Below are 6,316 nucleotides of genomic sequence, written 5' to 3'. Positions count from 1 at the left end.
CCAACAAATGCATGTAAAATATTCTCAGAGCCATATAAATAGACTAAATAAATTTCTATATGGAAAACAACTAAGAAAACAGGCAGACTTTAGAAGCGAATATTCGACTCTAGACAATTTGCAGGCGATGAATCGACTAATCGAGAAAATGACAGAATGCAATATACCTCATTGTTTAGCTTATGTAGATTACGAGAAGGCCTTTAACTGAGAAGAACAAATAGCAATACTAAACTCGCTATCCAGACAGGGTGCAAACGAACAGATCTTAAGGGCTCTAGAAAATATTTATGCGAAAGGTACCGCTGTAATTCGACTACATACTCGTAAAGACACAGAAAAGATAACGATCGAAAAAAGAGTACAACGCGATACAATTTCATACAAAATATTTACAGCTTAGTTGGAAGATATTTTTAGAAGGTTGAGTTGGGAAGAGAAAGGTTTGAAGATTAATAGTGAATACTTTAACCACCAAAGATTTGCGGATGTCATTATTCTTATTTCAGAAAGAGTAGAAGACTTGCAAGATATACTGAGTGATCTGAACAAGGAGTCTCAAAGTAAGTATAAAAGTGTATAACCAAATTAACGTTCAACATGAAAGTTGAAAGTAGATATTATAATCGATGGTGAGTCTTGAAGAAGTTGAAGATTATAATTTAGGCCAGATGGTGAAAGTGACTAAAGATCATATTAATGAAATAAAAAGGCATATTTCAATTGGTTGGAAAATGTTTGGTAAGTATAATAAAATCTTGAGAGGCTCTCCACTTTTATGTTTGAAACGTAAAGTTTACAATCAATGCATTCTGCCAGCAACAATCTACGGGTGTGAGACTTGGAAGCCGACGAAGGCAACGAAGACAAAGCTAAGGAATGCACAGAGGATAATAGAGAGATCAGTGATAGGAATAACGTTGAGAGACCGAAAGAGAGCAAGTTGGGTGATAGAGCAGACTAGAGTGAGAGATATTGTGGAGGTGGTAAAAGAGAGGAAGTGGAATTGGGCAGGTATGATAGCGCGAACGACTAATGAGCGGTGGAGCAATTGTGCTACTGAGTAGACGCTGAGAGATGGGAAGCGTGGAAAAGGAAGATCAGACAGAAGGTGGAGTGACGAGATAAATAATTTTACAAAAGTTACTGATAATTACGCCGAGATCTTTTTCACTATTCACTTTTGTTAACGAATTTCCAAATAACTTGTAATCGTACTCACTGTTATTTTTACCTATGTGGATTACCTTGCATTTACTTGTGTTAAATTTCATTAGCCACTTTTCAGACCATTGCTGTAATTTATCTAAATCTTCTTGAATATCTGATTGGTTTAAATGATCATTTGCCATTCCGCACAGTTTTGTATCATCAGCAAATTTGGAAACAGTAGATTTTAGTCCATGGTCTATATCATTAATATATACTATGAATAGAAGTGGCCCAAGAACGGAACCCTGAGGAACTCCACTTGTAACATTTTTCCATCTAGAAGTTTTTCCATTTAAAACAACTCTTTGTTTTCGATCATTCAACTAATTACTTGTCCAACTTAATAGGCTACCACTTATTCCGTGTAAAGCTAATTTAGTAAGTAGTCTTTCGTGTGGGACGGTATCAAAAGCTTTAGCAAAGTCTAGATATATTGAATCTATATTGTTTCTTTTGTCATACATACATACATACATATACCAAGGCCTTTTCCCCCCTTACCAGGGGGGTAGCCAAAAAGGACAAGGCACAAAAAAATTCCCACCCATTTCATCCCCGAAAACACTCCACACCCCTCCACCCTCCCTCCCATCTTAGCACCTCCTAGATCACGGGTCATCCCTGCACCCTGTCCACTGCCCTGGGTCAGAGGCAGTGTCGCAGGACACAGCACATCCACAGCAAGGCCGCTTCATTAAATCGGCGACCCCTCCCCCTCTCCGTCCCCCCATATAAAGGAGAGGACGGGGAGAAATCCCTTCGGGCTGTGTCAAAAATTTTTGCTCACACACACTACCTCACCCCCATTCCCCCGTCCAATCTACCTCATGCATCACAACATTTTCCATATACAACCATTCTCCATTCACCCCTGTCTTCTGTCCACTCCCGTCCTTCCTCAACAGACATTCCCCTCTTCCCCAAAGCCCCCCTCACCCCATCCATCCATCTCATCCTAGGACGTCCCCTCATGTTCACTCCCTCCACATCTGCCTTCCATACCTCCTTTACTAGTCTTTCTTCACTCATTCTTTCCATGTGTTCAAACCATCCTAATACTCTTTCATCCACCCTATCTCCCAGCTCCCTTTCCACCCCTGTTCTCCTCCTCACCTCCTCATTTCTCACTCTATCTAGCCTAGTAACCCCCATCATACGATTTGGATGATCAAAAAGTTGGTGATCAAAAAGTAATGACAGTGATACCATATATTTTCACGGTACAGAGGTAAATCCAAATAGTGGCCTACATTCCTTCAAAGTACTCCCCTCCTGCCTCTATACAACGTTCCATCCTCTTTCGCCACTTCATGAAGCACTCACGGTACTCAGAAGCCGATATACCTCGTAGCTCTGAATTGACTGCTCGCGCCAGATCTTGGATGCGATGAAACAGCTTCCCTGCGATCGCACCCTTGATCTTTGGAAACAACAAAAAATCACAGGGAGCAAGGTCAGGCGAGTAGGGTGGGTGGGGAAGAAGTGTGATCCCCTGCTGCTCCAGGAACTGCACAGTGAGGCGAGCTTTGTGGGGGGCAGCATTGTCATGGTGCAGCAAAAGGCGCGATCGGCGACGGGTTGGTGCAGTCTTGGCCTGATATTCCAGGACTCGAGGAAGGACGTGATCAGTGTAGTACTGGGCTGTGATAGTACACTGTTGAGGCATTACATCCACACACATTGGTCCTTGTGAATTGAAGAAGATGGTGAAAAGGCGCTTCCTGCTGCGAAATCCTTCCTTCAGAATCTGGGGTCGAGGTTCTTCATCACTCAACCACACCATGTTAGACTGCTTGTCTCTGGTGGTGAAGAAAGAAATCCAACACTCATCTCCGGTAGCTACATCTGAGAACCGTTTCGGACCATTTGGCTCGAATTCAGCCAGCCATAGACGACAAATCCGCACCCGTTCGCTCTTCTGCTCTTCCGTAAGCAAATGAGGTATCCATCGAGCACACTTCTTCCTCAGCCCTAAGTGTTCATGCACGATGTCATGTGTGCTCCCATAACTGACACCGAGCTCCAAGGATAAGAATCGAAGAGTAACAGTTGGATCTTCGTCAATGAGGGCCCGCGCACGGACCGTCGTTGCTTCGGTCACGGATGTCCGAGGGCGGCCAGGACGATGATCATCTTCTAGCTGCAATTTTCCGGCTGCGAAAGCTCGAATCCAGCGGAAAACAGTTTCCAGTGATGGAGTAGACTCGGGAAAAACTTGCAACAATTCCTCTCTGATCTCCGTTGCTTTTTTCCCGAGTTTCCACCTTGTGAAGGTGTAGAATCTGCAGCCTTCTTTCGAAAAATCCATGTTTCCGGTTAGAGAGGCAAACCAACAATGACGCAATCGCACAGCGCAACGATAAAATGTAAGCTAGACAAACAGTGACAAGCTCAAACATGTAACAACAGGCAACACTTGCTGCCCCTTGCTCCCCGCCCCCCCAACACTTATAGTCTCTCAGCTACGAGTCCGACTGTCATTACTTTCTGATCACCCCTGGTACTTCTCAGACACTTCATCTCAAACACATTCAAACTCCTTCTCTCTTCCTCTCTCTTGTTCCATGTTTCTGCTCCATACATTGCTGTTGGCACAATCCCTCCTTCATACAGTCTCCTCTTAGCATCCATTCCCAGATTTCTATTCCTCATTACACTTTTTAAACCACCAAGGCATTTACTCGCTTCTCTCAATCTACATTCTACCTCCACCTTCACTCCACCCTTTCCTGCCACATTTGCACCCAAATATCTAAAACTATCCACTTCCTTCAGTTGCTCTCCCTTAATGCTCACTTCCATATTACTGCCACTTTCACCCCTTGTACATCTCATCACCTTACTTTTACCCACATTTATCTTTAGCTTTCTTCTATCACACACTCTCCCAAACTCTGTCACCAGCTTCCTCAATCCCTCCTCCGATCCTGCCACAAGCGCAGTGTCGTCCGCAAACAACAGCTGGCTCACCTCCCACTTTTCTCCATTTTCCTTAACCATCTCCAATCCCTGACCCACTACCCTAGCATTCACCTCTCGCACCACCCCATCCATGTATAAGTCGAACAGCCAGGGTGACATAACGCATCCCTGACGAAGTCCCACCTTTACCTCAAACCACTCACTCTCTCCATTTCTAATCCTGACACAAGCTCTACTACTCTCATAAAAACTCTTGACAGCTCCGAGAAGCTTTCCTCCTATCCCGTATATCTTCATAACCTCCCACAGTGCCTTTCTGTCTACCCTGTCGTAAGCCTTTTCCAGATCCATAAAGGCCCAGAAAACATCCTTCCCCTTACCTATAGCTTTCTCACATATGTCTTACCACAAAAATCTGATCTACACAACCTCTACCTGTCCTAAACCCACACTGTTCCTCACCAATTACTCCCTCTGTTCCTCTCCTAATCCTCTCAATCAAGATCCTCCCATAAGCCTTCCCAACTACACTTAACGAGCTAATCCCTCTGAAACTACTACATTCACACCTGTCCCCTTTTCCCTTGTAAAGTGGAACTATACACGCACTCCTCCAGTCCTCTGGCACTCTACCTTCTCTCTAGCAAACATTAAATAACCTCACCAACCAGTCCACCATCACTATACCTCCTTTTTTAAGACATTCTGCATGGCATCCATCCAGACCAGGTGCCTTACCTGCTTTCATCATCTTAACTGCTGCCTTCACTTCATCCTTCCTTATTTCTCCTCCATTTTCCTCACTCATCACTCTCATTTTATTAGCATTTCCCACTGCAGCTATCTTTCCCTCCCTATCCTCCTTCACATTAAGCAACTCCCTAAAATATTCTGCCCATCTTCCCCTTACTGCCTTCTCCTCCATTATCATCTCTCCATCTGCACCTTTTACCTTTTCTTCTCTACTTGATTCGCCTCCTCTTCCTCTCTTAATTTCTTTCCAAAACATCTTTTTATTACTTTCAAAATTTTCTGTCATACTCTTACCCCATTTTACATCTGCTCTCCTCTTTGCCTCCTTTACCTTTTTCTTTACTTCTCTTTTCTTTTACCTGTACGTCTCATATGACTCCCTCGTCCTACTTTGTAGCCAATCTGTGAAAGCTCGCTTCTTCTCTTCTACAACCTTCTTCATTTCCTCATCCCACCATTCACTACCCTTCCTTCTATTTCCTCCTGTCCTTCTTGTTCCACACACCATCCTTGCACACTTTGTGACTCCCTCCTTGAACCATCCCCATTCCTCCTCCACACCTACCTCCACTCTATCCTTCACTCCCTCCCACTCCTCCTTCAGCTTCCTCTTGTACTCCTTCTCCTTTTCCTCTTTGTTTAGAGAGTTCACTCTAAGCACCTCCCTACCTTTTGTCCCTTTCCTCTTCCTCCATCTGTCCTCCACTCTCAACTTACCTTCCACCAGAAAATGATCTGATATCCCCCTTAGCACATGTACATCCCTAACTCTTCCTATCATAATCCTATTTACCACTACATAGTCCATTAAAGCTCTATCTACCACCTTTCCCTCCACCACCCTCTTCCATGTGTACTTATGCTTGACTTTCTTCTGAAACACTGTATTTGCTATCATCAACTGTCTTTCTAGACACATTTCCACCATTAACTCTCCACTACGATTCTTTCCTGGAACTCCACATTTCCCAACCACTCCATCAAATGGACCATTTCCTACCCTAGCATTAAGGTCTCCCAGTACTATTACACTTACACTTCTCCCTAAACCCTCTATGCACTCATTTAAATCTATCCAAAAGGCCTCCCATTCTTCTACATTCTTCTCACTGCCAGGCCCATATACACTTACAAAAACCCATATCTCCTTTCCCAGTTTCACCTTCATCCACATTATCCTTGAGGAAACCTCCTTCCACTCCACTACACGTTTACCTATCTCTTCACTCACTAGTATAGCCACCCCTTCCCTCCCTCGCCCTCTCTTCACTCCTGATAACCTCCCACTTACACTCCCAAACTTACAATCGCCCTTCCCTTTCAGCTTAGTTTCACTCAAAGCCAACACATCCTCCTTTCTTCTCACAAACATACTACCTATCTCTTCCCTTTTACTCTCATCTGTACCACATCCACGCACATTAAAAGA

Source organism: Oratosquilla oratoria, chromosome 34 (genome assembly GCF_046742065.1).
Source record: "Oratosquilla oratoria isolate Oo_2021 chromosome 34, ASM4674206v1, whole genome shotgun sequence".
NCBI lineage: Eukaryota > Metazoa > Arthropoda > Malacostraca > Stomatopoda > Squillidae > Oratosquilla > Oratosquilla oratoria.
This window is presented reverse-complemented; position numbering follows the sequence as displayed.